Here is a 20,840-nt window from a genome sequence, read left to right as displayed (position 1 = left end):
GGAATGTTTTGGGCCAAGACCTGATGAAGTGACTTTGCTTGAAGCATCGGCTGCTTATTTCCCTCCTTAACAACATAGATTTTTGATTGAGAAACTACCAGCAGCAGCATGACTGTACAAAAGAATCAGCTTCGATCAGGTTGTAGCATTGCTTTCCTTAAAACTATTCAGAGTTGAGATGACACTGCACATTTTAAAAAGTAGGTATTTGCCAATGCTAGAAATCTAAACTATAATAGACAATGATTTAGATATTCAACAGGTCAAGTATCTTCTGCAGAGTGAGCAAGATAAAGATATTTACAGCTTTTAGATCTTAACAGTGCATTCCAGCCTTTCAAATTCAGTCCACTTGTGTTGAAAGGCAATCAACTGACAATATTTACACTAATGTTCTTCTTACTTGACCAACTGAGTATTTCCAGTATTTTTGCAGTGCCATGTTCAGGAAGTGCACAATCTCCACAGTCTGCAGTTAAAAAGAAGGAATGTAACAGGCTTTTAGACTTTTAAATCAATATATGTGGGTAATCAAGCACAGGGTAATCTGTAAAAGACACCATTGCTGAAAAAATAGGTAAAGCAGAGTTTTGGATGAGCTCAAGTTCATTCTGAGTTGGAAGATGGGAGATGGATTGGAAAGAAGAATAGTACTTAACAATTTAGGGCAATGGACTGCTATAGGCTTGTTGGTATGTAGGAACTTTGAGTCTCTAACAACACTGATATTTTGGAACTGTCAGAATTTTGATCAAGGAACACTATATTTCAAAATCTAATTAATAAATGTCTGCCAAAGAAAACTTTATGCACTATTAATGTCTTTTATGTCCTGCTAAAGGGTTTCAGCCCAAAACTTTTACTGTACTCTTTTCCATAGATGCTGCCTGGCCTGCTGAGTTCCTCCAGCATTTTGTGTGTGTTGCTTGGATTTGCAACATCTGCAGATTTTCTCTTGTCTGCTTATGCACTGTTTCTGTGGTTTGCCAACGGTGGAGAGAATAAATGCTTTAGGTGGTGGATTAGATGCCAGTCAAGTAGTTGCTTTGTGCTGTACACCAGATTGTTGGTTTATGCCAGGAATACACTATCCAGGCAAATAAAAGGTGCACTTCTGGTTTGTGACATATACAGTGGATTCTGGTTAATTGGGCCATTGGTTAATCAAGACTGTCGCTTATTTGGGACAACGCTTAAAAAATAAAAACGAATCGAGAAAATAACAGGAATTCCCTTCATTTATTTGGGACATTGTGCAACTTAATAGGGACAGGAGATATTGCTGAACAGTTTCTAACTAGCATCATTCACTGCACTTGCATAGCAGGTGGATACTACACCATCCTACAGCAGTTTTAAAATAGTGTCAATTGCATGTGCCTGTGTTCAAAAAGCAGTGATCATTGTCACAGAAAGTTGGCGACAAGTAAGCAGCAAGACAATTCAGAACTGTTTTGCTCACTGTGGTTTTAAGCATTTAGGCTTGCAGATGCCAGAAATGGCTGGGAGTGAAAATGAAATAATTTCACTACTTCAACGAGTTGAGGACTTTGAAGAATTTGAAAGTATCAACAATCATCTTGGAAGTTACAATGAAAATGAAGATTTAGAGGATGAAATCATCGAAAGCTTTGTTTAAAGGCAGTCCATTATCTGTACTAGGTGTTGTTATCATTTGTAAATCTAAAACATTAAAACCAATTTAAAAGAAAAAAACATGGGAGCAACTGTATATATTTTGGTTTTTACTTCAGCATGGCATATGTACATATGACATGGCGTTGTGATGATGCATGCCATTCATGTACTGTTACATATAACCTACAAGGAATTACTTAAACAAAGAATGCTTAATCAAATAATATATTTACAGTATTACTCAAATATTACAGAAATATTAAATACACAACTCCTCCCTATTATAAGCTCCAAATCAATATAGAATGCATTTCAACTTACAACTTATGTATATGCACATATATATACAGATGTGTGTGTATATATATATATAAAATCTATCATTTTAAATTGTCCCATTCAGGCCTAAAGGTTTCATCACTGTGAAGGATTTCTTACTGTTGTGGTATAACATCTTTCCTGACTAGGGAGGTCAGTCTGCTTGGCAGGTGAGACTTGTGACTGTGAAACAATCTCAGGTTCTGTTGCCTCCTCTGTGATAGTTGTAGGAGTTGACTCTGGGTCTGCAGCAAGTGGTTTTGATAGCTCTGGACACCATTCGTCTGGACATGTTGGCATCCCGAACAATGCATGGTAAGCTGTTCGATCTGCTAATCTATCCCAGGCCACCCGATAAAGCTTCAAGCCAATGCTTTTGTTTTGACCATTGCTAGTTGACCAGCATGTAGCTCCTCCAAAACTTTAGCTCTCAGCTTGAATGGTACGACAAAGGTCTATCCATGTATAAGGTGACTTCTGTCAAGAGCAAGTTCATCCCAGTGCTGGTAAAAATGAGGGAACTGGACTTTCTGTTCCCCATTCCAGCCATTCTGGTTGGCCATATAGACCTGAGATAGTGTGGGGTCTCTCCTGGTTTCCCTTTGGATCATCTCTGTGATAAGAAAGAGACTTTCGATTTGCATTAGAGAGAATACATCTAGAGGTGTGTCGTCTTTTGTAAATGTTTCAGATATTTCCTTTTCAGAGGGTAAACGAGACAATCTATCAGTATTTCCATGATTTGTTGGCCTCTTGAATTCAATCTTGTAATTCTGTCCTCCAAGAATCAGAACCCATGTCTGCATTTGTGCTGTTGCTGTTAGCGGAACACACTTCTGTGGATTGAAAATGGTCACTAGTGGTTAACGATCACTAGTGGTTAATGAGGGTAAACTCTCTCCCACACAAGTACCAGTTGAAACGCTTTACACCCCAAACCAGGCTCAAGGTCTTTCTATCAAACTTTGCGTAATTTCACTGCAGTGGTAAGGGAACGTGATGCAAAGGCTATGGGGCGTTCACTTCTATCACATAACATGTGACATGACTGCACCTATACCATAAGATGAGGTGTCACAGGCAATTTTTACTGGATGATGTGGATCATAATGTGTGAGTACAATATTTGATGTTACCATTTCCTTTACCTTTTTGAAAGCCACATCAGACTGCTTTGTCCATTGCCATTTCTTCCAGATCTGTAGTAATGATGTCAAGGAATGTAGCACAGTAGCCAGGTTTGGCAGGTACCTGCTATAGTAATAGACAAATCCTAAAAAGGCCAAAACTCTGACAGGTCCTTTGGCCTTGGGACATCCATCAGCACACAGAATTTTCTTAGCACACTTGTGTAATCCTTATGCATAAATAGTGTGTGGCACAGCAAGTGATGTTTCATTTAAAGAATGTGTCATGCTCTGAGCACATAATTTTCAAATCTTATTAACACTGTCTTGAGATTTTGGAGATGTTCCTTGTTATCCTTATCAGTAACAATGATGTTATCTAGGTAACACTGAGTGCCTGGATAACATTGCAGTATCTAGTCTATAGCTTTCTGCCAGAGTGCAGGTGCAGATACTACTCCAACAATTAGCCTATTATAGCAATAAAATGCTTTCTGAGTATTTATGATGAAAAACACTTTGAACTCTTCTTCCACCTTCATCTGTAGGTAGGCCTCAGCTAAATCCACGTTGCAGAAAAGATGTCCTCTATCCTGGCAGAGGGTATTGATCTACTTTTAGTACTGGCAACCTTAAAATCACCACAGATCCTGATAGATCCACTCTTCTTGGCTTCTGGGAGAATCAGTGTTGCCCATGGGCTCCACCCAAACTTGTGAAGGATTCTTTCAGCCTTCACGCAATCTAGCTCACTGGCTAATTTATCACAGATGGTATAAGGCTCTATAAAACTTTGGTATGGCATTTTTATTTAAGACTATGTTACCCATAAAATGTTTCAGCTTTCCAGTGCCATCTTTGAACACTGTTGTGGCATCACACACATAATACAGCGTCTTTCTTAATACATGTTCGGTTGACTCTATTACATGCAAATGGTAGATGAATCTTCAATCGTGTTGCAATTGTCTCAGCCAATCACATCCCCACAATGCTGATCCACCTGTTTTTAGCACATACAAGCCAAATGTGGCTTGTTGGTTGTTGTATTTCTGTTATGAATGTCTATCCCACAGGAGTTTTTTTTCCCAGTATACATTCTTGGTTGGATATCTGTGGACTTCAGTTTAGTATCTTTAAAATGCTATTCAAACTCATTTTGTGGAATGACTGGAACAGACTTAATTTGCTGTTCACTTCTGGTGTAAGCCATTGTGCTTGGTGATTGTTAATTTTCACACTATAAATCTCAAGGCTAAACATTCCTTCGTCACTCTCATCACTATCAGATTTTTCATCAACAATGTGCAGATTCATGCACTTGAAACTGCAACTTGACTTTATCTTTTTCTTCTCCCCAGAGCAGTGTATTTATTTTTGTCTACCTGACATGCTCTTTGTATGTCTCCTACTTTGTGGCATTTTCTGCGACCAGACCAAACCTGCATTGGTCTGGTATACAGTAAATATGCCCCTGCCACAACAGCAACATAATTTGTTTGGCTAGGCTGTTTTCTGTTTAGGCGCTGCAATTTTGTTGACGCTCAATTTTATTCCTGACTGCAACTCAATTGTGTCTTTGACTGCTGTTTCATTTGGTACGGCAATTTCAACTTCTCTTTAAAATGCAAGCTGCAGTTCAATAAGGAGCCATTTTTGAATGTTTTCTTGTAAGATTACACAAATTAACCAATTTCTCAGTGCATCATTAAGCCCATCACTGAACTGACAATGCTCAATCTCTTCAATTCAGCCATGCATGCTGAAATGGACTCCTCTTCATTTATTCTACTTATGAAACCTAAAATGTTCTGCAATCAACAATGGTTTCATTTCTAAATATTTCTGCATTACTTTCACAATATCAGCAAAGTTCACTTTGGTTGGTGTGCTTGGAGCAGTGAAACTTCTAAGCAAGCTATATGCCTCTAAACCCAATGAACACAGCAAAATTGCAACTTGCTTCTCAACAGCTATTTCATTTGTTTTAAAATACTGCTCAATTTGCTCAGTATACAAAATCCAGTTACCTGTTGTGCAATAAAACTTGTCTATCATTCCAATGTGGCCAGCTATTTCTACCTTTTTTAAATCTATGATTATTATTACCCAGTATTCACAGTTTATGAACCTGTGAATTTAGTCCATTTTCTACTTGGAGAATGAGCATCATTGGCAGTTAATGCCCAACTGCAGTTCTTCATCAGACACTGGTGGCACCAGAGATTTTTTCTTGCTGGTGCTACAGTGGGGCTGAATTATTCAGTGATGGTGCTGAGGGATGTACTGTATGGTAATATGTATTTGCAAGGCCAGACGTGCGGTATTCAAAAATCAGTTTTCAAGCATTATGTGCCTACTATAAATGCCTCTGTTGATTCACAAGCAACAGCAATTGATAGATCTAACATAGAAGTGAACTGTGACAGTGTCAACAGCATCGGAGACAACCCAGGCTACACAGAGCATAAACAAACAAACCAACAGAGCATCTGACCCATAGCACACAACATAAATCATGTACCAATCTCGCAATCAGCGTCAAATGTGTGCTTTTCAATTGAAAAACACACTACCCCACAATGTCCACTGCTATTCACATTACATAGACAGACAATGACAAAAGATACACTGTTATTAAGGTTAAATACGGCAAACAACAGATGTAAGGCTTTACCAGGAGCTGGACAACTCTGACCATGCAATACCTCAATTAATACAGCTACTGAATTTAAAACAAAAGTCAACAGAATCACCGCTTGATATTCTAAGCAAAACCAGTAATCTTAATAGTAGTAAATGAAATATTTTAGGATTTGCAGGAAACATAAAGACTTTGGGGTATCCACCACAAAATAATAATTATAATCAGCATTAGTCCAGGCCCAAATTTTTTTAAAAATCAACTGCACTCACCATTGATGTTTTCGGAGAAGCACAATCCATCTGTTGTTGTGACTGGTGGCAAAAGCATCAATTATTTTCTGGATGTCAAGTGCCTTGGTCCTCCAGCTGCTTATGGCCAACAGTGCCAAGTTGCTGTTCCGAGCATTGCCGCTGCTATTCCTTAGGTAGCTTTTGAGGCATCTGAGGCAAGAGAAACTCCATTCACATGAGGCAGATGTCACAGGCAGAGTCAGTGATACTCAGATTAATTAGTATGAATCTATAAATGCATCGCAGTAGGGTCTCATTAGAGCTAGAAATTCCACTGTGTCATTCACTGTCTTTGTTTTGTTTCCAGCAGATGCTGAACCTGATGTAGCTCTGCAGTCAGGTTCACTTCAGTCACTCCATAGTATTGGGCCATTGGCCAAAGACAATTCTTGTCTAGGAAGAGCTTGTGTTTGGGACTCAATGCTGAGACTCCAGTCAGAACACCTCCAGTCTCAATTGAGAACTGTCTTTTCATTTCAGTCAGAAGTCTGTCTATAACTGGATAGAAACAGTGCTTGCGAAGGTCATCAGAGGATGTGACAGGTGTAAGTTCAGTTTGGACCTCAACAACAAAATCATGTTGGCGGCAGGGTGGCTGGCCCTGTCTCCTTTCATGTGGTCTGCTCTGTATACTGGCCTTGATGCACAGGTCACTAGCTCTTGCCTGAATTTCACTCCATGATTCCTCTCCCCGTTTTGCTGAGAGTGCATTGATAACAGACCGAGCCAAGGCCACAGTGGATGAAAGCTCCAGACTGGGAGATTGTAGACGGTCTGACATGAACTTGGTGACTCAGAATAAATCCTCAAACAGAGTGAGAAGTAAAGCAAACTGCTCATCAACAGTCCATTTACAGCTCTGGACTCCGTTTTCCTCCGTGCATTTGGTTGACACAGAATATCCTATAGTGTAGCTAGTATGGCAGGGGGTGATTTCCTTACAGCCCACAAAGCTGTATACTGCCATGCCCAACATGTATCTGACAATTTCTTCAACCCCACAGGCTGTGCAGTTGATTCCAGTTCTCTCTGTGGACAACAAAGTTTGAAAAGAAGTTGTAAAGCAGCTGCAGAGTTTCAAAAACCTCACCTGCTTGGTGTACGTTGCTCACAAAATCCACTGAAACAAGGTTAAGTCTGTGAGCATGACAGTGTATATATAAAGCCTGCAGGACCTCTTTCCTGAACCTCTCTTGTACCTCGTTATTGCACCCGCACATCACTGCCGCCCCGTCATAACACTGACCTATACATGCGTTCTTATCAATAACACACTGGGCGAGTGTCTGTTCAATGCTTTTAAGAAGCAACTCTGCGTCCAACCCTTCTGCTGGAGTGAAGTGCAAGAATTCCTCAAGCACTGTTTCATTATTCAAATACCACACCACCTCTGATATTTGCTCCTTTTTACTCAAATCTTTACTTTCATCCACCATGATGGCAAAATGTCCAGCCTCCTTGATTTCTGCACTTATTTGTTGTCTGACCATATCTGCCATAATACCCATAATTTAATTTTGGATATCGTGATGGTTTTTTTTTTGCATTTCCAGGATTGTCCTCTATTTTTTTTAGCTACAGTTTTATCAACCTGCCCAATTACACTGACCTCAGCAAAGTTTCCCCTATTGCCAGATCCATTATCCTCCCAGTGTCCTCACTGGGCAATGCCTTGGCATGCAGTATAGCGTAGAGACTCAACCACTGCTCTCATAGACTCACGATTTTCTTGGACAATCTTTGTATGTCCTTGCATGTTTCCCACTCTTGAACCATCTTGTTTTCTCAATCTGAATTCAGCCCATGCCTCCATAGCAAACTTATGAGCTGCACTTACATGGTGGGTTTTGAAAGCTGTTGCAGCTTTCGACCAGTTGCAGTAACCGGTGAGAGGGTAGACTCAAAGTGAAACCCATGTCCTCCACACAGGAAATGCCTGCATGCGAAACAGAACGTAGTATCTTTTGTGATCGAATATTCCAGCCGGGAGTACAGGTCAAACCAGCCATGAATAAAACTCCTTTGCTGATTGCTAAACTGTTGCAAAGGGTACTTTTTTCAATGCTTGCCGATGGGGTCCTTCCTCAGGCTGCTGGCTAACATCGCTAACAGTATTCCCACTAGCACTAAGAGCAGCTTCATCCACATTCTCTTCCAAATCCCGCTCCATTTCTTGTTCCTCTACTTCGCCCTCACACTCCTTCGATGAACTGCTGTCGTCCTCATCCCCACTTACTTCTTTCTGCATGTCACTTTCAATTAAGACAGGCTCAGGCTGTCTTAACACCACTGATTCCTCCGGATGAGGTCGTTTTCTCACTAAAAATTGATCCATTTTTCACGCCGGCCAAAATAATGTATGTGCCAGGCCCATGCTAGCTTGTAAAAGCACAATGTGTGTGTGTGGCATCCATTAGTCTTGCAAGACCATGGATCTGCGCCTGGATCCTGCACAATATACGGTATGTATACTATCAATTTCTTGCGTGAGTAGAGAGTGAGTGATATCACCACCTTAAGTGATCTTAGGTCAGCTTAACTAAGATGAGGACAGCAATGGCAAGACATTGACAATGAACAAATAAGCAGAAGTGTAGAGTGGATCTGACCTTAGACCAGCACAGAGTTTATAACTTTATTGCTGCATGGGTGCTATGGTAATTGGGGGCGCTGTTTCACTAGATCAGCTGGAGAGACAAGCTGTATTCAAAACTATACAGAGAAAGCAGCTGCAATTTGTATGTCAAATTTCAGTTAATTTCTTGGCGGTGCTATTGTAATTTCTGCTGGTTCTATAGCACCAACAAGCACCACCTCAACGTCGCCACTGCCATGAGAAGTCATGGTGAGCTGCCTTCTCTAATTTCTACGCCACAACAGTAACCATCCTATTAACAGTGTGTGCTTTTCCATAAAGACTAGTATTTTTACCCAACATTGAAAAATTACTATTGCTATGTGAACCAAAATTGTTTGAATTAGAGAGAAACTTGAAGGGAGGGGAATTCTATGTGGCTGCATCATTTTCTTTTCTTGGAAAAGAAAGTCACAGGTTTGGAAACTGCTATTGACAAGTCCTTGCCAAGTTACTGAAGTATATCAAGTAATTAGTACACACAGCAGCTTCGTAAATTGAATAGTGAAAATAAAGAATGTTGTTGGTTAAAAACATGGTATTCAAATTGATTGCAATTTTCTTGATAGCGTCAAGCTGTTGAATAGTTAGAATAGCAACCATCACTTTCCTGAAGTCCTATGGTTTGAAAAAAATTGAGGAGTCAGGATCATCTTGCTACATACAAGGAGCAGCAGTGTCATTGATAATGGGAGTACTCCATAGCCATTCTGACTATTCAGAAAGCTGTAATGGGGACTACCTTCTTAGACTGCTATACAAGTAATGTAAACCTACCTTTGCAGTGATTTTAGGAGGAACATTTTAGGTTTTTGAGCAGTAATAGCCGTATTTTTCAGGCTTATGAGGAAATGGTTGAATAACACTTATAAATGTCACTTTTGAAGAATTGACACAAATGCTACTGCAAGTGTAGCCTCCAATATGCTGGGACATTTTGATTCTATGATTCTGTGCTAAGGTTTCACCATGATAGCCTTATTTTCAGGCCGAGTTCCTAATAAGTTCTTTTAAATATCTCATCAAATCATATTTGGATATCTCTGCTTTAAGAGAGAGATGCACAACATCTGGAGCATGCAATACTTATTGTTTTCCTCTAGCCTGACTGTAAGCCTTCGTAAAATCATGGAGGACTAAGGGGACCTATATTATAAGACAAACTTTTTGGTTAATTGAATAGTAAAGGGGGATAAAATTAAAAAGAGCTACAAATAGACAGTTTAAGAGAGAAATGCCACAACAGTTTAACAGGAGAGGCTTTAATTTTTGTTAATGAGCAGATTGTGGCTGTACAATTATCCTGTATGAGATACATTTCAAATTTTTATTGCCAATAGCAGTGTTGATTAATCAACAAAACCCAACAAGCCTAGATTTCATTCCAGTGGAATGACCTTTGTGTACTGTTGGCAAGATTATATTTCTCCATTTGAATTTGTAAAATATGGAGTATTTTAAAAACAAATGTGAGAAAATAGTTTTATGAAGAACAGAATCTGTTCTGAGCCTCTAGGTCTATGTGGTCTGTAAAAATGTCTATCTTGTCAAAACCCTTAGTGAGAACACTTTGCATTTGAAGTAAGTGTGCTTACTATATGGTTGTTATCTGCTAGAAATATGAAGTGTTAACTCTCTCTGTTACTTCAGAGAGCTTGATCAACTAGTCTTACACAATTTGTATCTCACACATATGTGTAACTCAAAAATATTGCCTATACATTTACATACACCAATTAATTTTGCCTCAGAATATTGGTTTTAATAGTTTCTACCAACATAACTGTTTAATGATTGCATCATCTGCCCTTTCTTAAAATGGAGAAAATTTATTTTCATTAATTTACTCCATATGCAGAACATTGAACATAAAGTAGTACAGTACTGCAAGAGGGCTTTAAGCTTATAATGTTTGTGCTGACATTAATGCAACGATAGTGTAGCAGTTAGTGCAATGCTATTACAGCGTGGAACAGTAGAGTTCAGAGTTCAATTAGTGCAATGCTATTACAGCATGGAACGGTAGAGTTCAGAGTTCAATTCTGCAACAAGAAGTTTGCACATTATTTCCATGTGTGCTGAGTTTCCTCCAGCTACTCCAGTTTTCTCCCACAATCCAAAGCCTCGTAGGTTAGCAGGTTAATTGCCTATTGTAAATTGTCCTGTGACTAGGTTTGAGTTAAATTGGTGGGTTGCTGGGTGACATGGTTCGGTGGGCCAGAAGGGCCTGTCTCACGCTGTATCTCTAAATAAAAATAAAAATAAAATTAAACAAAGTCCCTTCTGCCTTCAGATGCACAATATCCTGCTTTCCCCTGCATATCAATGAGTCATCTAAAAGCCTCTTAAATGTCACTTTCATATCTGCTTCCAGAAGGGAAATTATACAATGGATTGGATACAGCAAACATTCAAGCTAAGGTTCAGAGAACCAGCACTTATACCATACCAGTGAACCACACTGACAACAGAAGACGGAAAAGCTGCTTTAATTCTCAATGAGGCTGTTTAACAGTTTACCCCACTGACCCCTTCCCAATCAACAACTGACAGATACAACATAAAATCCAGGCAACTGTGCCGTATCTGAGTAAGAAGTGGCAAAGTCAAAAATTTAGAGCAGTCTTTCTCAAGCTTTTTGCCCTGGAGGAACCCTTGAAATCATTTTCAGGTCTCAGGGAACCCCTGCATAAAATTTATTACGTCTACAGCTCATGGTACATTAGCGTGATCAGTAAGGTGTTAGTTTCCTTTTAAATCCAAGAATTTTGTCACTTGAAGTCAAAACATTTTCTCCAGAACCTTGCAGAAACTTGTCCAACTGGTTCATATGATGACAAATGTCTGCTAAGTAGGTTTCTTTCTGCAGCCATTCTTCATCTTCAAAGCACTCAGCAAAATCTGCCCTACTATTTTCTTGAAGGTACTCTGGCACTTCACCTTTCATCTCAAACATCCTTTGAGAACTCTTCCTCTGCTAAGTCACCAGATTTCTAAAGGTAGCAGGAGATTGGTGTGTTCTTTGTCCAGATTTTCAGTTTTTTTTAAAGATTCTCGAGTGAACTGGTCTTTGTATAATAAGCCGTAGAACCCTAGAACATTACAGCACAGAAACAGGCCTTTTGGCCCTTCTTGGCTGTGCCAAACCATTTTTCTGCCTAGTCCTACTGACCTGCACCTGGACCGTATCCCTCCATACACCTCTCCTCCATGTACCTGTCCAAGTTTTTCTCAGTGAGCCTGCATTTACCACTTCATCTGGCAGCTCATTCTATACTCCCATCACTCTCTGGGTGAAGAAGCCCCCCTCCCCACCAATGTTCCCTTTAAATTTTTCTCCCTTCACCCTTAACCCATATCCTCTGAGAGGTTTTTCCCCTAGCCTCAGTGGAAAAAGCGTGCTTGCATTCACTCTATCTATACCCATCATAATTTTATATACCTCTATCAAATCTCCCCTCATTCTTCTATGCTCCGGGAATAAAGTCCTAACCTATTTAACCTTTCTCTGTAACTCAGTTTCTCAAGTCCCAGCAACATCCTTGTAATCCTTCTCTGCACTCTTTCAACCTTATTAATATCCTTCCTGTAATTCGGTGACCAAAACTGCACACAATACTCCAAATTCGACCTCACCAATGCCTTATACAACCTCACCATAACATTCCAACTCTTATACTCAATACTTTGATTTATAAAGGCCAATATACTATAAGCTCTCTTTACTACCCAATCTACCTGTGACTCCACTTTTAGGGAATTTTGTATCTGTATTCCCAGATCCCTCTGTTCTACTGCACTCCTCAGTGCCCTACTATTTACCTTGTATATTCTACCATGGTTTTTCCTTCCAAAGTGCAATACCTCACACTTGTCTGTATTAAACTCCATCTGCCATTTTTCAGCCCATTTTCCCAGCTGGTCCAAATCCCTCTGCAAGCTTTGAAAACCTTCCTCACTGTCCACTGCATCTCCAATCTTTGTATCATCAGCAAATTTGCTGATCCAGTTTACCACATTATCATCCAGATCATTGCTATAGATGACCCAGCACTGATCCCTGTGGCACACTCAGAGAAGCAATCCTCCACTAGCACTCTCTGACTTCTCCCATTGAGCCAATGTCTAATCCAATTTACTACCTCACCATGTATACCTGGTGACTGAATCTTCCTAACTAACCTCCCATGCAGGACCTTGTCAAAGGCCTTACTGAAGTCCATGTAGACAACATCCACTGCCTTCCCTTCATCCACTTTCCTTGTAACCTCCTCAAAAAACTCTAATAGATTTGTTAAACATGACCTCCCACACACAAAGCCATGTTGGCTCTCCCTCATATGCCCCTGTCTACCTAAATACTTGTAGATCCTATCTCTTAGTACACCTTCCAATAACTTACCTACTACTGACGTCAAACTTACTGACCTATAATTTCCTGGATTACTTTTAGAGCCTTTTTTCAACAACGGAACAACATGAGCTATCCTCCAATCCTCCGGCATCTCACCCGTAGATACCGACATTTTAAATATATCTGCCAGAGCCCCTGCAATTTCAACACTAGTCTCCTTCAAGGTCTGAGGGAATACCCTGTCAGGTCCTGGGGATTTATCTACTCTGATTTGCCTCAAGATAGCAAGCACCTCCTCCTCTTCAATCTGTATAGGTTCCATGACCTCACTACTTGTTTGCCTTATTTCTATTGACTCCATGCCAGTTTCCTTAGTAAATACAGACGCAGAAAATCCATTTAAGATATCCCCCATTTCTTTTGGTTCTGTACATAGCTGACCACTCCGATCTTCAAGAGGACCAATTTTATCCCTTACCATCCCTTTGCTCTTAATATACCCGTAGAAGCTCTTTGGATTATTCTTCACCTTGACTGCCAAAGCTACCTCATGTCTTCTTTTAGCCCTCCTGATTTTGTTCGTAAAATTTTTTCTGCACTTCTTATACTCCTCAAGTACCTAATTTGCTCCGTTTCCTAAATATGTCATACATCTCTCTCTTCTTTTTTATCAGAGTTCCAATATCCCTAGTCAACCAAGGTTCCTTATTCTTATAACACACACAAAATGCTGGTGGAACACAGCAGGCCAGGCAGCATCTATAAGGAGAAGCACTGTCGACGTTTCGGGCCAAGACCCTTCGTCAGGACTAACTGAAAGGAAAGATGCTAAGAGATTTGAAAGTAGTGGGGGGAGGGGGAAATGCAAAATGATAGGAGAAGACCGGAGGGGGTGGGATGAAGCCAAGAGCTGGAAAGGTGATTGATGAAAGTGATACAGAGCTGGAGAAGGGAAAGGATCATGGGACGGGAGGCCTCGGGAGAAAGAAAGGTGGGGGATCACCAGAGGGAGATGGAGAACAGGCAGAATGATGGCATGAACATTGATTTCTCTAACTTCTGTTAATGCCCCTCCTCCCCTTCTTAACCCATCCCTGACAAATTTAGTTGTTTGTTTTTTTTCTCTCTCTCTCTGCCCATTACCCTACCTGTTCTTCATCTCCCTCTGGTGCTCCCCCCTCCCCCTTTCTTTCTCCCGAGGCCTCCCGTCCCATGATCCTTTCCCTTCTCCAGCTCTGTATCACTTTCGCCAATCACTTTTCCAGCTCTTAGCTTCATCTCACCCCCTCCGGTCTTCTCCTATCATTTCACATTTCCCCCTCCCCCACTACTTTCAAATCTCTTAGTATCTTTCAGTTAGTCCTGACGAAGGGTCTCGGCCCGAAACGTCGACAGTGCGTCTCCTTATAGATGCTGCCTGGCCTGCTGTGTTCCACCAGCATTTTGTGTGTGTGTTGTTTGAATTTCCAGCATCTGCAGATTTCCTCGTGTTTGTTCCTTATTCACTTTGCCTTTAATCCTGACAGGAACATACAAACTCTGCACTGTCAAAACTTCTCCTTTGAAGGCCTCCCAATTACCAACAACATCCTTGCCAGAGAACAACCTGTCCCAATCCACGCTTTTTAGATCGTTTCTCATTTCTTCAAATTTGGCCTTTCTCCAGTTTAGAATCTGTGGTGAACTACATATACCTGCTCCTGTGACTCCTTGCACTGACTGTGGCTCCGCCCACGGATCCCGGTATAAAGGTGATTGGAGACACCGCCCTGGCCTCAGTCTCCAGGATGTAGTGTGGTGGTCAATTGCTGCTTGTTCTTTCTTCCAGCCAATAAAAGCCTATATCACGCCTCACGTCTCGGAGAGTTATTGATGGTGCATCAGAACCTCAACCCGAGGACCAGATCTATCTTTATCCATGATCAAATTGAAACTAGTGGTGTTATAATCACTGGAACCAAAGTGTTCCCCTACACACACTTCCGTCACCTGTCCTAACCCGTTTCCTCATAAGAGATCGAATATTGCATCCTCTCTAGTCGGTACCTCTATATATTGATTTAGAAAACTTTCCTGAACATATTTTACAAACTCTAACCCGTCTAGACCTTTAACAGTATGGGAGTCCCAATCAATATGTGGAAAATTAAAATCCCATACTATCACAACTTTATATGTTTCCTGCAGTTCTCTGCTATCTCTATGCAGATTTGCTCCTCCAATTCTCCCTGACTATTGGGTGGTCTATAATACAACCCCATTAATGTGGTCATACCTTTCCTGTTTCTCAGCTCCACCATATGGCCTAGGTGGACAAGCCCTCTAATCTGTCCTGCCTGAGCACTGCTGTAACATTTTCCCTGACTAGCAATGCCTCCCTACCCTTCATCCCTCTGCCTCTATCACGTCTGAAACATTGGAACCCTGGAACATTAAGCTGCCAGTCCTGCCCCTCCTGTAGCCAAGTTTCACTAATGGCTACAGGAAGTTAAATATTTTTGAACCATCATCCAGAACTTTATTTATTTCATCTTCAATAGTTTTTGACATCAGCACCTCTCTGTGAAGAAAGCAGTGTTTAGTGACAACTGCCGTAATGAGCCACACTCAGGATGGAGAAGCAATACCTTGTATTCTGTCTGCGTAGCCTCCAACCTGATGGCATGAACATCGATTTCTTGAACTTCTGGTAGTACCCACCCCCCAAATTCACCATTCCCCATCCCCTTTTCCCATGCTCACCTTATCTCCTTGCCTGCCCATTGCCTCCCTCTGGTGCTCCTCCCCCTTCTTATTCCTTCTATGGATTTCAGTCCCCTCCTATTAGATTCGTCCTGCATCTCTTTTACCAATCAACTTCCTAACTCTTTACTTCACCCCTCACCCTCCTAGTTTCACCTATCACCTTGTTTTTCTCCCTCCCTTTCACCCACCTTCTAACTCTGACTCCTCATCTATTTTTCTCTAGTCCTGCTGAAGGATCTTGGCCTGGAATGTTGACGGTATTCTTTTCCAGAGATGTTATCTGGCCTGCTGAGTTCCTCCAACATTTTGTGCGTGTTACTTGGATTTCCAGCATCTGCAGAATTTGTCTTGTTTGTGCTGTGATAATGTCAGGATTTTCTTCTTTTACAAGGGAAACCAAACCTCTCAAGGAGCCAACCATTGATGGGGCACCATCAGTATAGATGCCAACACAGTTCCTCCAAGACAGATCTTTTGTTCCCTGATATGAAGATGAAATATTAAATATATCTTGGCTTTTCTGGCAGCTCTTTGCAACAGAAAAAAGTTTTCTTGAATTTCAACATCATTTACAAATCTTAGAAATCCTACAACATGAGATTTATTGGCATTTATCAATACGTCAACTTATAGTACTGATTGAGAGTGAAACCTCTTCATTTTCTCATACTGCATCTTGTCCTAGCATTTTACTCACTATGATTTTACATGCTAGAATTATTAGGTTCTCACCAGCTGTGTGACTTTTCCTTTTCTGGGTATTAAGTTCTACTGAGTCATGATGTATAAAAAATTCCTTCTTTAGAATGAAAATTTCCCCTCCACTTTTCTACTATGCTGTCAGAGTTTATTCACTCCCATTAAGTCAGTGGTGGCACGTAATTTGGGAGGGAGAGGCTGTCATCACAACCCAGGTTGAGAAATACTGATTTAGAGCAATGGTCTAACTTGCTAACGCTCTTAATATGTTAAGTTTCAGACTTACTTCAGGTCCACACCATCTGCACACAAAAACAACAAATGTCTGAGAAGGTATGAGTACCAAAAATGTGTCAGCACATCTAACGTTAATATGATGGAACCTATGCATTAATGTGGTCAGGTAGCATGACTATAATTTTTCTCTACGATCCAGCCTAATCCATTGGGTTCCTCCAGAGTTTGTTTTTAACTCCCTCTATGCACTTGTCCAGGCGACTCTTAAATACCTTGCTGTGCCTTCCTCTATCACCACCTCATTCCAGATGGCGACTACTTTCTTTTTGAAAAATGTATCCCTCAAATCCCCTTCAAACCTCCTCCCTCTCACTTTTAACTTACTGTATTCTTGTTGTCTGCGATTATAGATCCCTACCCAAGGAAACATACTCTGCCCATTTATCCCTCTTACAGTTGTATATATCTGTCATGTCACCTCTCAGCCCTCTTTGTTCAAGGGAGAACAAATAAAGCCAATCTCATCTCTCCTTATAACTCAAGCCTTCCAATACAGTCTCAATTTGGACAATAAAGGGAATCAAATATTGTAGAGGAATCTGGGCTGAAAGTGTATCTGATGCAAAGGTCAAATCAGCCATGATCTCAGGGGAAAACGGAGCAGTCTAAGTGCTACGTAACCCATTGCTTGCTTCCATTTCTTATGTTTGTATATAAGCAAAGTAATACTCGCAGACCACAACAAAAACAGGCAATGCAAGTGGATGCATGGTCCTCAAGATGTTTCTCTGTGGCATTTTAGTTGCTTCAATACTCTTTAGCGCACACTAAAACTGATGTTAATAGACTGGCTCATAGTGCCATCAATGATCAACCTAAAGCTAAAAGTCCTTGCATATTTGCTAATGCTTCAAAATAAACACAGACGGTGCAAAGGTTGATAGAGTGTTGTCAATAGAAGACAGTTAACGGTGTCATGATTTGGCGATTTCCTCTGGTCCATCAGCCATACGTGTCTTCTGAACTTCTCACAATACCTTCAGTACCAGAGCTTTGTATCATTAGCTATCTGCCTTGCACTAAGTTCTCCACACTTAAAGTCCATCATTCTATTAACTCCTGTAAATTATTTTAATTATTTTCAGTATCTGTCCAGGAAGTTGAGGCAACAAGTCAAATTAGCAGTTTGGGCACCAACTGGTAAAATGAGGCAGAAAGGGGCTGAGATATTAATGGTAACAGAATAATAGTAAATAAATAGTAAACTCAAGGAAAATTATAAAAAAAGCTAAAATTAAAGGAATTACACTGGAATCCACAAGGCATGTAATAAAAATGGATGACATAGAAAACTTAAATAAATAGGCTCGATCTAATTGGTATTACACTGTTGCAGGACAACAAAGAAGTTAGATATTTCAAGGTCCTTAATATTTTAAAAAGTCATATAAAATAAAAACAATAGCAAAGAGATTCTGCAGATGTTGAAAATCTTGAGCAACACACACAAAATGCCAGAGGAACTTAGCAAGTCAGGAGGCACCTATAAAAGGGTATAAGCAGTTGACATATCGGGACAAGACTCATCATCAGAAAACAAAGATGGTTGTGGAGAGCAGTGTGGAGAGATCTTAGCTAATAAAAAATGGCATAGGCCAGTAATTAGGTATGAACTTTGTTCTTTGGAACAAGAAGGAAAAGCAGTATGTTGGAGATAAGATATAACATGTGACAAAAATGGCCAGTTTATGGATTCTCAAACAGGAGTAACACAACTGGAGTGAGAATTAATACAGGAGAGCTAATACCACAATCATGTGTACATTAATTGTCACTTAAACTGTTCAGATCAAATAGACAACATTAGTTTAAAGAATACTATAGTTCATAGATCTCATTTGAGGCAGTTCCACCAACTGTCTTAGAATCTGCTGGGGAAAAAGTTATCTTAGAATTTATGTTGTATAATGAATGAGTCAGAGTTAATTAGTAATCTCATCGTAATGGGATCCCTGTGAAAAGGTGATCCCTGCATAGTTTTAAAGATGACACAGTTCAGTCAGTAACTGGAGACCGATATTTAAAAAAAAAACAAATTATTAAGTTAAAATGGTGGATTGGTTGTTTGAATGTGGAAATTAAATTAATTTAAAGAAATATTTCAAAGTTCTGAAATATACATTCTATTGAGAAACAAAAGACAGGAGAGACAGCAGGAGCTGGAATCTGGAATAACAAACAATCTGCTGGAGGAATTCAGTGGGTTAAGTGAGGTGGGGAGAAATTGTCAATGATTCTGATGGATAAAGAAGAAATGAAGGATGGTTGACAGAAGAGAGACCTGATGAGTTCTTCCAGCATTTACACGAGGAAATCTGCTGATGCTTGAAATCAAACAACACACACAAAATGCTGATGGAATGCAGCAGGCCAGGCAGCATCTATAGGAAGAAGTACAGTCGATGTTTCCGGCCGAGACCCTTCATCAGGACTAACTGAAAGAAGAGATAGTAAGAGAATTTGAAAGTGGGAGGGGGAGATCCAAAATGATAGGAGAAGACAGGAAGGGGAGGGATGAAGCTAAGAGCTGGAAAGTTGATTGGCAAAAGAGATACAAAGCTAGGGAAGGGAGAGAATCATGGGACGGGAGGCCTTGGGAGAAAGAAAGGGAGAGAGGAGCACCAGAGGAAGATAGAAAACAGGAGAGTGATTGTGAGAGGGGCAGAAAGAGAAAAAAAGGAAAAAATAATAAATATATAAATAAATAACGGATGGGGGTCATTAACGCAAGTTAGAGAAATCAATGTTCATGCCATTGGGTTGGAAGCTACCCAGACGGAATATAAGGTGTTGTTCCTCCAACATGATAGTAGAGGAGGCCATGGATTGACATATCAGAATAGGAATGGGACTTGGAATTAAAATGTGTGGCCACTGGGAGATCCTGCTTTCTCTGGTGAACAGAGCATAGGTGTACAGCGAAATGGTCTCCCAGTCCGTGTTGGGTCTCACCAATATATAGAAAGCCACATCGGGAGCACCAGACACAGTATATCACACCAGCCGACTCACAGATGAAGTGTCACCTCACCTGGAAGGACTGTCTGGGGCCCTGAATGGTGCTGAGGGAGGAAGTACAAGGGCAGGTGTAGAACTTGATCCGCTTACAAGGATAAGTGCTGGGAGGGAGATCGGTGGGAAGGGATGGGGGGGACGAATGGACAAGGGAGTCATGTAGGGAGCGATCCCTGTGGAAAGCAGAAAGGGGGTGGGAGGGAAAGATCTGCTTGGTGGTGGGATCCCGTTGGAGGTGGTGGAAGTTACAGAGAATTATATGTTGGACCCGGAGGATGGTGGGGTGGTAGGTGAAAATAAGGGGAGCCCTATCCCTAGTGAGGTGGCAGAAGGATGGGGTGATAGCAGATGTGCGTGAAATGGAAGAGATGCGTTTGAGAGCAGAGTTGATGGTGGAGGAAGGGAAACCCCTTTCTTTAAAAAAGGAAGACATCCCCTTCGTCCTGGAATGAAAAGCCTCATCCTGAGAACGGATGCAACGGAGACGGAGGAATTGCAAGAAGGGGATGGCATTTTTCCAAGAGAAGGGTGGGAAGAGGAATAGTCCAGATGGCTGTGAGAGTCCGTAGGCTTATAGTAGACATCAGTAGATAAGCCATCTCCTGATGCTTATCAGGAGATAAGTCTCTATCTCAGATAGAGACAGAAAGATCAAGAAAGGGGAGGGAGGTGTCGGAAATGGACCAGTATAGACTTGGAACATGGACTGTTCCACAAAACCAACAAAAAGGCAGGCATACGGGTGCCCATGGCCAGTGGCATATCTAAGGTATGGCAGGTATGGCACATGCCCTGGGCACCACTGGGCGCCACTGAGCAGTTTCTATTAAAGACAGACAGGCCATCCTCGGATAGTGAAAAAAGAATTTTCTTCAGATGTATGATCTGTCTTTGATTATCATGGGTGAGAAGCTCGGATGGCCTTATTTCAGAGCATTGTGTAAGAAGACCATGAAATGTTTCTTCACGAAGAAGAAGGAAAGTGGAGCCTAAAGACGTCAGAGACAAAAGAAATGAATGGCTGATGAGAGCTCAAGAGATGATCATTTAACAGCTAAGGAGGAAACGGAAAGAG

The sequence above is a fragment of the Hypanus sabinus genome, chromosome 1 (genome assembly GCF_030144855.1).
Source record: "Hypanus sabinus isolate sHypSab1 chromosome 1, sHypSab1.hap1, whole genome shotgun sequence".
NCBI classification, from domain to species: domain Eukaryota; kingdom Metazoa; phylum Chordata; class Chondrichthyes; order Myliobatiformes; family Dasyatidae; genus Hypanus; species Hypanus sabinus.
Note: the sequence above shows the minus strand (reverse complement) of the source record.